The following is a 15,103-nucleotide window of genomic DNA, read 5'->3' as shown; positions in this document are numbered from 1 at the left end:
TTATCCTACAGGATAAGGAAGAAGGGAAAACTAAGGGGGATAGGGGGAAGGAAGTACAAAAAAAAGGGAGGGAAGAAGAGAGGATAGGGAACTTAACAGACCCTAAAAAAACAAGAAGGGAACAAACTGGGTTAAAAGGATATAGCAAAAGAAGAAAGGACAGACCTAGGAAAAGATATCAAAATGCTAGGGAATTCACAAGTGAAAAATCATAACATTGAACATTAATGTGATGAACTCACCCATAAAACATAGACAAAAAGGAGAGTGGGTTAGAATCCAAAACCCTAACATGTGTTGTTTCCAAGAAACACACATGAGGCAGGTAGATACTCACAAGGTCAGAATTGAAGGTTGGAGCAAGACCTATTGGGCCTCAAATGATAGAAAGAAGCAAGAGTTGCAATTATGATATCTGACAAAGTCAAAGTTAAAAATAGACCTGATTAAAAGGGATAGGGAAGGTATATACATCCTGATAAAAGTCAGTATTGTTAGATTTAAAATGGTTGAGGACTTAAACTGTAGTGAGTTAAATTGTGATAGATATAAGACAGGGTGAGTAAATTTGACCTCAGAAAATATGTTTCACTACAATGTCTTGGTTTTTAAACCAAATATAAGGTGGTCGCCAGGGAAATATTCCCAATTATACGAATACCCAAGTCAATTGGGTTTTATAGAGATTTTTAATTAATAATATAATGAGGAATTAGAGAAAGAGAGAAAGAGTAGGAAAGGAATAATTATGAAGGGCCTCAAGCCTAGACCTGAGTCTTAAGAGAGAGAATCAGTCAGTCAGTCTTTTAACACTCACCACAAGGTCTGCCTAAACAAGGATTCTAGTGACATCAGGCCAGCTCCATCTCAGCTGACTTCACCAAAGAGCCTTCCAGCCAGAGACTGTTCCAAAAGGCCTCTCTCCAGAGCCTCCAGAGGGACAGAGTCCTCTTAGAGGAGCTCCAGCGAGATCTCCTTAGAGATTGTCCTCCAAAAGCTTCCCTTCTCCAGAGCCTCTCTCAAGAGATTCTTCCCAAGTGATCCTCATCAGAGATCCTCCAAAAGGATTTCTCCAAAAGGATATCTTCAAGAGATTCTGCTTTTTCTTATATAGGGGTTTTTCTCCCATGTCACCTCCCCTAAGTCCCTACATCTACCAATCACTGTAGACGCTTTCCAAAGGACTGCCCATCTAAATTCCTGCTAAGTTGACCAATCTCCTCAGTAAGCCTGAACGATAGAAAACACAGCTGAGTCAACTAATCTCATCAAGAGAAAACTTGCCCAACCCTTTTAGGTGCCTAGCATCCCATTGTATCAATTCTAAAAGCAGGCTTGGCTCAAAGAACTCCTTGCCCCACCATAAGCATGGATCCAAGTACTTTCATTGTTTAGCAAGAAGTTTTCTCTTCTAAAGCAGTCTTAAGTGGGGGTGGAGTAGAGGTCCTCCCATTTCTGATCCTGGCAAGTTCTCACATCAAAATGGGGAATGTTTCTCAGTAGGGAATTTGTTCCAATTAAGAATTCCCTGATGGGGAAACTTTTAACATTCACAAGTCTGAGAGATTTCAAGATTTACAGTATACATAATGAGGAAATATCACTAATCAATGTATGCACCAAATAGTAGAGCACCCAAATTTCTAATGGAGAAACTAGTAGAATTGAAGGAGGAAATAGATTGTAAAACTATACTAGTGAGAGACCTGAACCTACCACTATCAAATTTATATAAAGCAAGTCAAAAAATAAATAAGAAGAGGTAAAAGAGGTGAATGGAATTATAGAAAAATTAGAGGTAATAGATATATGGAGAAAATAAATAGGGACAAAAAGGAATACACCTTCTTTTCAGCAGCATTTGGTACATTCACAAAGATTGACCATATACTAGGTCATAAAAACAAGGCATACAAATGCAAAAAAGAAGAAATAATAAACACAAACTTTTCAGATTATAATGCAATAAAAATAATGGTCAGTAAGGGTACATGGAGAGCCAAATCAAAAATTAATTGGAAATTAAATAATATGATGCTCCAATATTGTCTAGTTAGAAAACAAATCATAGAAACAATTAATAATTTCATTGAAGAAAATGACAATGATGAGACATCCTTTCAAACTCTATCGGATGCAGCCAGAGCATTACTCAGGGGAAATTTTATATCCTTGAGTTCATATATTAACATATTAGGGAAGGTAGAAGTCAATAAATTGGACATGCAAATCAAAAAACTTGAAATTGAACAAATTAAAAACCTCCAGAAGAAAACCAAATTAGAGATCCTAAAAATTAAGGGATAAATTAATGAAATTGAAAGTGATAGAAGTATTGAACTGATAAATAAAACTAAAAGCTAGTATTTTGAAAAAATAAACAAAAAAGACAAAGTATTGGTCAATCTAATAAAAAAGAGGAAAGAAGAAAACCAAATTAACAGTATCATGGATGGAAAGGGAGAACTCACCTCCAATGAAGAGGAAATTAAGGCAATCATTAAAAACTATTTTGCCCAATTATAAGGCAATAAATATGCCAATTTAGGTGATATAGATGAATAAAAAAATATAAACTGCCTAGATTAACAGAAGAAGAAACAGAATTCTTAAATAATCCCATATCGGAAAAAGAAATTGAATAGGTCATCAAAGAACTCCCTAAGAAAAAATCACCAGGGCCAGATGGATTCACAAGTGAATTCTATGAAACATTCAAAGAACAGCTAATCCCAATACTATACAAACTATTTGACATAATAGGCAAAGAGGGAGTTGTACCAAATTCCTTTTACGACACAAATATGGTACTGATTCCAAAGCCAGGCTGGCCAAAAACAGAGAAAGAAAACTATAGACCAATCTCCTTAATGAACATAAATTCAAAAATCTTAAATAGGATACTAACAAAAAGGCTCCAGCAAGTCATCACGAGGGTTATTCATTATGATCATGTGAGATTTATACCAGGAATACAAGGATGGTTCAATATCAGGGAAAATATCCACATAATTGACCATATCAACAAGCAAACCAACAAAAATCACATGATTAGCTCAATAGACGCAGAAAAAGCCTTTGACAAAATACAACACTCATTCCTATTGAAAACCCTAGAAAGTATAGGAATAGAAAGGTCTTTCCTAAAAATAATAAATAGTATCTATCTAAAACCATCAGCAAACATCATCTGCAATGGGGATAAATTAGATGCATTCCCAATAAGATCAGGAGTGAAATAAGGATGCCCATTATCACCTCTATTATTTAACATTGTACTAGAAAGACTAGCAGTAGCAATTAGAGAAGAAAAAGAAATCGAAGATATTAAAATTGGCAATGAAAAGACCAAGCTATCACTCTTTGCAGATGATTGTGGAAGACAAATTAAGAAAGAGAGGATTTGCAAGATAAGCCTGCATGCACACCAAGGTGACAATCTGTCTGTCAATCAAGGAGAAGGTTCCAAACTGAATGTTCCCAGGAGGAGGCATTTGAACTGGCCAGGGGGAGGACCTTATTCTGTCTCTCTCTCTCTCATGTGTTGACTTACCAGCACACTTTGGCTCTCTTTGATTTTCTGATCAAAGGAGGCAAGCTTGACTGAAGAGTGAAAAAGCTGATAATTATTATTTAGTTTCTGTCCCATACTGAAGGATCCTTGAGTAGGGGCTTCTGAAATTAGGCTGAGAGACCTTGGTGGCTTTGTGGAGAAGAAGATTTTAAATAGTTGTCCTCCTTCTCTCTGGCTGTCTTCGAGTCAAGCTGTGACTGGACTGATTTCCCAAATTCCTGTTATCCCTCATTATAGATTAGGGAAAACCTCATCCCTCTTACCTCAGTTTCCCATCCTGTTGTTTCCCAATAAACACCTTACCTGAGAAAGAAAACAAGAATATTTTATAGTCTACTCATGGGGGAGGGATGAAGCCAAAAGGCTTCAAGAAGTGGGCGGTTAAGGGAGGGAGTGAGGGAGCAAGAGAATAGGAAATAGATTGATCCATTAGCCTTCAAATAGTGATCAGTAGGCAATCTCCACTGTATTCCCCTGTGGCAGCAACTCTCTCTATCTCTGAAGTGGTACCACTTTCTCCATTATAAATAGGCATTCACAGGTCCCCTAGTAGCAGCTGTCTAGTCACATGCCAGAGTATATCAGTTACATCAACCAGAAATAGTTTCCACTCAGATTATCTATCTATTACATGATATGATGGTCTACTTAAAGAATCCTAGAGAATCAACTAAAAAGCTAGTGGAAATACTCAACAATTTAGCTAAGTTGCAGGATACAAAATAAGCCCACATAAGTCATCAACATTTCTATATATCTCCAACACATCTCAGCAGCAGGAATTAGAAAGAGAAATTCCATTCAAAATCACCTTAGACAATATAAAATACTTAGGAATCTATTTGCCAAGACAAATACATGAACTATATAATCACAACTACAAAACACTTTCGACACAACTAAAACTAGATCTGAGCAATTGGAAAAACATTAACTGCTCATGGGTAGGACGAGCTAACATAATAAAAATAACCATGCTACCCAAACTTATCTATTTAGTGCCATACCCATTTAACTTTCAAAAACGTTTTTTAATGAATTAGAAAAAAACATAACAAAGTCCATTTGGAAGAACAAAAGATCAAGGATATCCAGGGAAATAATGAAAAAAAAAAATACAAAGGAAGGTGGCCTTGCAGTACCAGATCTCAAACCATATCATAAAACAGTGGTCATCAAAACAATTTGGTACTGGCTAAGAGATAGAAAGGAGGATCAGTGGAATAGACTTGAGGTAAGTGACCTCAGCAAGACAGTCTATGACAAGCCCAAAGATTCCAGCTTTTGGGACAAAAATCCACTATTTGATAAAAACTGCTGGGAAAATTGGGAAACAGTTTGAGAGAGATTAAGTTTGGATCAACACCTTACACCCTACACCAAGATAAACTCACAATGGGTGAATGACTTGAATACAAAGAAGGAAACTATAAGTAAATTAGGTGAACAAATAATAGTATACATGTCAGACTTTTGGGAAGGGAAAGATTTTTAAACCAAGCAAGATTTAGAATTAAGAAAAAAAAGTAAAATAAATAATTTTGACTACATCAAATTAAAGTTTTTGTACAAACAAAACCAATGTAACTGAAATCAGAAGGGAAAGAACAAACTGAGAAACAATCTTCATAACAAAAACTTCTCACAAAGGTCTAATAACTCAAATTTACAAAGAGCTAAATCAATTGTACCAAAAATCAAGCCAATCACCATTTGATAAATGGGCAAGGGACGTGAACAGGCAATTCTCAGTCAAAGAAATCAAAACCATTAATAAGCACATGGAAAAGTGTTCTAAATCTCTTATAATCAGAGAGATGCAGATCAAAACAACTCTGAGGTATCACCTCATGCCTAGCAGATTGGCTAACATGACAGCAAAGGAAAGTAACGAATGCTGGAGGGGATGTGGCAAAGTTGGAACATTAAATCATTGCTGGTGGAGTTGGGAATTGATCCAACCATTCTGGAACTATGCCTAAAGGGTGCTAAAAGACTATCTACCTTTTGACCCAACCATAGCACTGCTGGGTTTGTACCCCAAAGAGATAATAAGGGAAAAGACTTGTACAAGAATATTCATAGCTGCGCTCTTTGTGGTGGCAAAAATTTGGAAAATGAGGGGATTCCCTTCAATTGAGGAATGGCTGAATAAATTGTGGTATACGTTGGTGATGGAATACTATTGTGCTCAAAGGAATAATAAAGTGGAGGAATTCCATGGGGACTTGAACAACCTCCAAGATGTGATGCAGAGCGAAAGGAGCAAAGCCAGGAGAACATTGCACACAGAGACTGATACACTGTGGTACAATCGAATGTAATGGACTTCTCCATTAGTGGCAATGCAGTGATCCTGAACAACCTGGAGGGATCTATGAGAAAAAACACTATCCACATTCAGAGGAAAAACTGTGGGAGGAAAAACACTGAAGAAAAGCAACTGCTTGACTACAGGGGTTGAGGGGATATGATTGGGGATGTAGACTCTAAATGAACATCCTAGTACAAATACCAACAACATGGAAATGGGTTTGGATTAAGGACACATCTAATACCTAGTGGAATTGCGTATCAGCTATGGGAGGGGTGGCGAGAGGGGAGGGAGGAAAAGAAAATGATTTTTGTATCCAAGTAATAATGTTTGAAATTGACCAAATTAAAAAAAATAATGTTAAAAAAAAAGATAAAAGAGGAAAGTTTGTACCCAGAGGGAAGTTTGAATTTTCAGTATGGAGAGGAGGAAAGAAAGGAGAAACCCTTTCTCAAAGCAGGGTTCAGGGGAGACAGCAGATGTAATGAGTTGGCTCAGAGAGAGGAGAGGGGATTTGAAGATTTTCCCCCTTCTTCCTTCCCTCCTTAGCTAAAGGCACTCTCCCAGATTCACTCTTGTCCCTCTTGCCCCCTTCCGCTACTCAAGAACAAAGGGTCTCCCCTTGATCTGTTCACTCACACTCAGCTTGGGGAACAGATAACTTTAATATCAACTTAATCAGGTTATTCAAAATGAATAATGTGCATGGAAGAATGGGAAAGGGAATGTAGGAAAAGGGGTTTCTGTCTCTATATAAATGCTTTTCCCTCCCTCCTCAAGTTTGGGGGAAACTCAGGCCTTGGCAGCCTGAGTCCTCTGAGAGAAAGTCAGGTTGACTCACCACTGGGCAATAGGAGCTGAGGTAAAGTCTGCTCAGGTTTCTCTTCAGTAGTCCCTTCAATTGGGAAGTGTTGGGGGGAAAGATTTCCAGTCACCAGCAGGAAAAAATGGATAACCCTCAGGAGAAAGTGTTTTTCCCAACTTCTCTCTTTGGCTTCTCAAGACCAAGAGACCCTCACTGTTCTCCAAGCCAGAGTCTTCTCCTCCTCCAGATTCCACTCCTGGGCCCCCTCCCCCTTCGAGGTGATCAATTTCACATACTCTTCAGCCTGGCACTTTTTTTCTAGTGCCAGCCTCTGTCACACCTTAGATACTCCCTTATTGTGTGACCTTGGGTAAGCCACTTAACCCCCATTTCCTAGCCCTCACCAGTCTTCTGCATTGCAACCAATATATAATATTGATTATAAGTCAGAAGATAAGGGTTATTTAAAGAATATGTTTCAGAGAAGATAATGACCTGAAATTAGGGAGTTTTCTCATAAGAATTCCCCTTTACAATAAAGTCACATCAGTATCTAACCCTAACAACAGAAATGAAATAGTATAATAATAGTTCATCTATCTTTGATCTCGAAATATGTGCCAAAGGGCACTTAGTCTTTCATTTCACTTAAATAATGGAAGTAATCATTAAACATCTTTCATTTTTCCAATCTTCTTTCATCGTTCCAGCAGTGGGTAATTTAGTCTAGTGGTAGAATATATACTGATACAATGTGGGCTCTCTGACAGCAGGGTTTTTTTTTTTCTCTCTTTGTATCCCCAACCCTTAATATTTTTCCTGGCATAACGAGCCCTAATAAATCTTTACCAAATGACACTAGAAATAACTTGGGCTATAATGCTGCCTTTATCACTAATAACCTACATAGTTTTGCACACATAATTTAACTCCTATGCCACCATTTCCCCATTTGTCTGATGAGGTGGTTGGGCTAGATTACCTCTAAGATAACTTGAAGCTCTGGAATCCTATGATTCTATTATCTGATTGGAATAGAGGAAACCCAAAAGCAGTTGAACAAGGGGATAACATTTTAAATGATGTTTTAGGAAGACTTGAAGAAGAAATTAAAATGGTAAAGTTAAATGATTTGCAGAATAGGTGCCCTTGGACATTAGAATGGGAATAGCATTGAAGCTTTTGGATCAGGAAAGTTATGAAATAAATTCATGTTTGAGATATGAATGAATCATGCTGCAGAAAATATGTGGGATGTGTTATTTGAAAGGAGAGACTGCAGACAAGCAGACTAGTAAGGAAGCTATTGAATAATCTAAGAACTAAGGGATAATCAACTGGACTATAATGACAGCAGTGATAATGGAGGGAGGAAACAAATTTGAGAGAGACTGAAGAAAGAATTGCTAGGACAAGGTTACTTATGGCATATAGATGATGAGGATGAAGGAAAGAGATGTGATAAAATATGCTTCTGATGTCCTAAGACTGAGTTATTGAGAGAATGGTGGTACTATTGATGGAAAGGAGTCAAGAGAAGACACATACAAGAATCCTTGTGTGGAGCTGGAAATACTTTAGTAGCATTATAGATAGGAGGTTGAAACTAAAAAGATTTCTTTAAATAACTAACTTTTGGGTGATAGTGAAGGATTGGGTCTAGGGGAATATAAACAGTAGGCAGATTCCTTGAAGATGAGCAAGCAGGGAAGGAGGCAGAGAAAGAGCCATCAGAGGGGGTAGAAAGATAACTAGAAAAGCAAAATATCATGGAAGCTAAGGAAAGAGAGTTTCAAGGAAAGTTTCAACAGTCTCAAATTCTGTGTAGGAAAAAATGTCATAAGATCTGGTGATTAGGTTATTTCTAATGATATTTGAAAGCATAAATGTTATTTGAAAGTAGATGAAGAATTGATTTCAAGGTTTAAGTAGTGACTGGATTATGAAAAATTATAAATGATATATTTATTCTAGAACTGTTCTAGTAAAAAAAACAAAAGAAATTGGGTGATAGCAGTTGGTTTCTTCAATAGAGTGAAATTTTGTATGTATTTGAAGGCAGAGGAAGAAGAAGTTGTGAGAGGAGAAATTAAATATGTTTAAAAGAAAGCTGATATGTATGGAGCTTTCAGATATTGGGAAAAGATGAAATCTAGGGTATAGGTGGTGGTATTAATCATGTGAAGGGAGGGAAAAGAGGTAGAGAAACTGGCTCATTCATTGAGGGGTGTATTAAAAAAGATAAAAGAAGGGAGTTTTTACCCCATTGGAAGCGTGGACTTTCGGTATGGAGAGGGAAAAAGAGAGGAGAACCCTTTTCTCAAAGCAGGGTTCAGGGGAGACAGCATATGTAATGGGTTGGCTCATAGAGAAGAGAGGGGTTTGAACATTTTCCCACTTCTGCCTTCCCTCCTTAGCTGAAGTTGCTCTCCCCAATTCATTCTTGTCCCTCTTGTCCCTCCTCCAATACTTGAGACCAAAAGGTCTCCCCTTGATCTGTTCACTCACACTCAGCTTGGGGAACAGGTAACTTTTATTGTCAACTCAATCAGGTAATACAAAAGGAATAATGGGCAGGGAAGAATGGGAAAAGGAATGTGGGAAAGGGAGATCCCTGTCTCTATCTAAACCCTTTTCCTCCCTCCTCACATTTGGGGGAAACTCAGGCCTTAACAGCCTAAGCCCCCTGAGAGAAACTCAGGTTGAGTCACCCCTGAGCAACAGGAGCTGAGGTAAAGTCTGCTCAGGTTTCTCTTCAGAAGTCCCTTCAATTGGGAAGTGTTGGGGGGAAAGATTTCCAGTCACCAGCAGGAAAAATGGGTAACCCTCAGGAGAAAGTCTTTTTTCCCAACTTCCCTCTTCAGCTTCTCAAGACTTAAAGACTCTCACTGTTCTCCAAGCCAGAGTGTCCTCTGGATTTCACTCCTGGGGCTCCTCCCCCATCTAGATGATCAATTTCACATACTCTTCAGCCTGGCACTTTTTCTCTAGTGCCAGCCTCTGTCACAGGAGGACATGATAGAAAAGGAAATTTTTGGGACCTGAAGATCATAACAATTTTTCAATTGACCAATGTTTGAAGTGTGCTACAGAATTATAAAAATAATTTAAAAGACTGCTAGTGATTAAGAAGCTCCTGAATGAAGATAAAGCATAATTTTGTGATCAGCTATGCAAACTTGCCTCTTTGTGAGTCAAGAAGTATTTATTAAGAATCCAATCTGTTTTAGGCACTGTGATAATTTCTGGGGATTCAAAAAAAGGCAAAAATATAGTCTTTACTCTCAAAGAATTCATATTCTAAAAGAGGAAACAACATGCAAATGAAATACAAGATGAATATAATATAAATAAGAGGTATTTTCAGAAAATTTGATCCAAGAATCTTTTATATTCAAACCCAAGAGTGAAGGAAGCAAACTATGAAGATGATATAGAGTTTGGAATTGATACCACAAATTATCAAAACATTGAGGAATTGTGAATTGTGGGATATTGGTAAAGATAACATTGAAATAGTTGATCATGAAGTAAAGTCAGAGGTGTTCTAAATTATCCTTGCAGGTAATATTTTTTAATAATTATAATGTCCCAGAGTAGATAACAGAAATAATAGAAACACAGTAGATTTTTTTTCATTTTTGTTATGTCTTAATATTAGAATTTAGCCAGAAAAGAATGCATTTGAATTCTAATGGTGAAAGTATCAGAAACGCTTTGACAAATAAGGCAAGTTTTAGCCCCATTTTGACCCTGATAGCTCCTCACAATCCATCAATCTTGGATCTGGCTAGTGAGGGAGTTGATCCTGTTTTGGCTTCTTGACAAGTCAGCCATCTGACCAATTGCACCTGTTTCCTATAGTTCTACTGCTCCCACAAGCACTATGTTGGTTTAAATTAGGTGGGAGCTAATGGGATATGAATTACTCATGGGATGGAAATGTGTGGATTGGGGGGGGGGGCGCTAAGGAAAGCCAATCAGCCAACCAGGCATGGATCAGTCCTGCCAAGCAATAAGGAAATTCTGGCAGGACAAGGTTAAGCACCAAATAGTAGCAAAGATGATGAATGTACTGAAGGAAAAGAAGCAGACAAGTTTATGGGTCTGGAAAAAACCTCCATCTGCCTTTTCAAGTGGTTCCAGCTTCTCATTCATATTAAAGATAATTTTGAACTGTGCTCCAGCAGCATTGCTAAAACAAATTGCTTCAGGGAGCAGGCATCCATTCTGCTAACCTCTGCTTGATGACTAGCACTGCATAATGAGTGGTTTGTTACCTTCAGAAGAATGAAATGGAGGTTTCTGAATTAGAGGTGCAAAAGAAATTAGTTTGCAAGTGAAGAACCTCCAAAACCATGTATGTCTCCTTCCCACCACCACACCCTCACCTAGTGTTTTGAATAACAATGACTGTGATGATCTAAGTGCAATTATCTTTTGTTTTTCTCTATCACTTTAGCTTATTTTCTAAATATCTTATACTTTCCATTTGACTCTATAAATAGCTACAGTCCCACCAAAATATATTTCAATTAGTACTGAAGTCATATTAGCAACAACATGACAATTTTGGTTGTGCATTTAAATATTTGACTTTTTCTTTGGAATCAATGAGGGAAATAAGTATGTGTGTCTGCATATATTTTGATTTAAACTTGTGATATGATTGGTGTAGGGAACTCCTGATGTGGAACTTTGCACAGTGATATATACTTATTTCTATGTATTTATAAGTAGATAAAGAATATGTATCCTCTGACAAATTTCTGCATAGAATAAGAACAATTGGTATGTGTAGAACAATTTACTGGTTACAAACTTTTATTTTTTTTTTATTTTTTTAAACCCTTACCTTCTGTCTTGGAGTCAGTACTGTATTTTGGCTCCAAGGCAGAAGAGTGGTAAGGGCTAGGCAATGGGGGTCAAGTGACTTGCCCAGGGTCACACAGCCAGGAAGTGTCTGAGGCCAGATTTGAACCTAGGACCTCCCATCTCTAGGCCTGGCTCTCAATCCACCGAGCCACCCAGCTGCCCCCCAAAACTTTTATTTTTTAAGATAAACAGGGTTAAATGATTTACCCAGAGTTTCACAGCTAGTAAATGTCTGGCTCTGGATTTGAACTCAGGTCTTCCTGACTCCAGGCCCTATGTCATTTAGCTGCCCCTACAAAGCCTTTTACATATATTATAAAGTAGGCATCCCCAAACTACGGCCCACGGGCCACATGTGGCCCCCTGAGGCCATTTATCCAGCCCTCACTACACTTCCAAAAGGGGCACCTCTTTCATTGGTGGTCAGTGAGAGGAGCACAGGATATATCTGCATCCTGTGCTCCTGGAGCACAGCATTACTCATGTACAGTACTACTTCCAGTGACAAAGTCCTTTGCATGGTGCCTTGTTCTGAGTGAGAATGAGGTGCCATGCAAAGGATTATGGGGCTGCACAATGGAAGACATCAACATTGTGAGTGGTGGTCTGGGGGAGGGGATTCCGCACTGTGTATCCTGCTGCCCGGTATAGTGGTGGCAGTGATGGGCCTGTGCAAGGTGTGACAGGCCCATCCCAGCCAGCGCTGCAGCCTCCACTATCCCAGACAGTGGTATACAGTGTCACAGGCCCAGCACTGCCTCCAGTACTGTATACAGGCATCAGATAGTGGTGATCTGGGCTGTGACATCAGAGGTGGGCCTCTACTATGAGAAGCCCATCACTGCCACTGGGTGTTTTATAAGATACTCCCTGTTTTTGAGGGGTCATATTAATATAAGACAATGTCTTATTTTGGGGTAAATATGGTAGTACAATGGCCCTCATACTCCCCCAGATGCACAAATGTAAAGATTAAAATTTAGGGAAGACTGAGGCAGGTAGAAATTAGTTTCTCTCTGAAAGGAATATTATATTTTATGAGGTTTATTAAAGGTTGAGAATTTAAGAATATACAAGTAAGAAAAAACACGTGCCTAGGCCAGAGGCCTAGACAAGATCTCACCTACATTATGGAAAGAGCCACGTCTGCCCCAAAACGGAAGTCCAAAAAGAGAGAGACTCAAAAGCCTTCGCAATCAGCTTAAGTACCTTCCTGATGTCGCCCACCTCAGAATTCCGTGAGATTACAAAGCATTCTGGGGAAGTGAAGCAAGGGCTTGTGGGGATTGAAGTCCAGAGTTCAAATCTCAAGTTTACATTCCCGCGTTTGATCCTCTGGGAAGAAGTCCTTCCCCAAAGGATCATAAAAACATAATCAATTTAAAGATTACAATAATTTGAGGATAAGAGAAAAAAAAAACCAATAATTGCTAAACGCATTGACAAAAAGCCAGTTAGAGGGCAGTCCCCTTTTGTCATGAAAGTATACATACAAATAAATGTTCAATCAACCACACCCAAAGTTCAATTTTTGTGCAGCTTGTGGTCTGGAGGCTTCTTCATGGTATCTTCTCCAACAGTTCAGTTTCTGGATTCAGAGAGGTAGCATCTTCTTTACCTAAAATTCTTCTCAAAAGGAATTTAAGTTTTGCAATTTAAATAATGATATTTTTTTACATTCCCCCCGTTAAGAGGGTGATTGACAAATACAGAATCACTTAAGGATGCATAGCTGAGGTATGAGGTATATGAACCAATTGGTAAGAGATATTAAAAAGACATCAGAAAAATCCAAATAAAAAAGAAAAAACTCTGGATGAAAATATAGACTATCAAAGTTTTATGTGAAAAAATTCTAAGTAAAAAGAAAAATAAATCTACAACAGGTCCTTCAATCAGGGCCCAATTAAATAATCTAAGCAATGATGCATTTACCCAGTCAGTAGCCAGGACTATAGAAAGTTGCCACACTATGAGAGGCAGAAAAGGGGACCAGATTATAAAAGCCAAGTAGGAGCCAAGTTTTGGGGATACTCGTCTGTGAGTATCTTCAGAGTGAGTGTGGACACAAGGAAAATCTATGTCTAGCAATGATAAACACAGTAACCTCGAGTCTTCACACTAGGTACAAGACCTTTGTATTGGCCTAGAAGTGCATCAATCCATCCTGGATTGGCTTTTCTTAGGCTCTGTGCAATGGCTCTGTTGTGTATATCTTGTCCTGAAATCAGACAGAATCATTAAGCAAAGTCCCATAATTTATTTAAATAATTAGTGGCATTGTTTTTATAGTCACAAGCTTTTTGGGCATGCTCTGACAAATATATTTCAAACTTAAAAATCAAAAGGTTAAAGAAAATCTTAATGCTGGTGACATGTGCTTCAAATATAAAAAGGAGAGAAAAAATAATAAAAAAACTGAAAAAGTATATTGCACATGAAAGAAAAATATAATAATAAAAGAGCTTTAAAAAAATTCAAAAATGTAGCTTATAATCATTAACCCTGTGTCAGCTAAGAAAATATAAAATGCAAGGCTTTCTCACCAAAAATGAGATCCATTTCCTCTTAATATCTGGCCATGATCACTGTGAGTAGAAGGCAAATGAATTGAAAAGTAGTACAAATATGTAGTTTCTATATCCCTAAAATTCTCAATAGCCCAATTAATTACAATAGCAAACAAACACACTTTCATATTTCACATAAGTTGCTGTATGTATTTCACATAAATGCTGTATGGCATTTTTAAAAACCTATGAATTGATGGATATTTGTCACAAGTTTTTACAATCATAGAAAATCTTTCAACCTTGGTAATAAACATATTTTTAAACAAAGTAAAACTCATCTTGGGTTAAGAACATAATCAAGAAATCTATATATCATTCTGGTAGAAGTAAAATAGTGAGCTGAAGAGTATAAATAAAGGGATGCTCCTTTTTTGGAGGCTTTTAGGGGTACAAATGCCCTGAGATTAACTGCCCAACTTCCATTCACATGTGGGAAGGTTGGAGTTTATAAAATGTATTTCACTTCAGCTACTAGAATGGGCCTTACCTTGTGGTAGGGGCAGGCAAAAATAACCAGAGATTGTTAAAAAAAAATCCAAAAATCATATTTAAAAAACCCTTAAAATCATTTGAGATATTTATCAAATTAATTTTCCAAAGGTTGTTCTACAATTATAACCAGTCCTGAAGTCCATCCATCCTCTATGTGAGAATTTACAAAGTCAAAATAGAAAGGCTGTTTTTTTTTTTCATATGGGCTTAATTACAATAATAATTGTTCAATAGTTATAGGGGAAAAACAACAGAATTTTAAAACTCAGTACATTCAAAATAAATTAAATCAACCTCCAGTGTAACATAATAATATTGAATCCAGTAATATATGAATTTAACATCACAAAGTTAAACCTTAAACAAAAAATGCAATAGAATACAGAGATTTTTATAAACCATTGGAGTCTGAAATGCCTTAGAACCTCCAGTCTTTAAGTTCCTTGGGTTCTTATACATTTAAATGTCTA

Source organism: Monodelphis domestica, chromosome 4, assembly GCF_027887165.1.
Source record: "Monodelphis domestica isolate mMonDom1 chromosome 4, mMonDom1.pri, whole genome shotgun sequence".
Taxonomy (NCBI): Eukaryota; Metazoa; Chordata; class Mammalia; order Didelphimorphia; family Didelphidae; genus Monodelphis; species Monodelphis domestica.
This window is presented reverse-complemented; position numbering follows the sequence as displayed.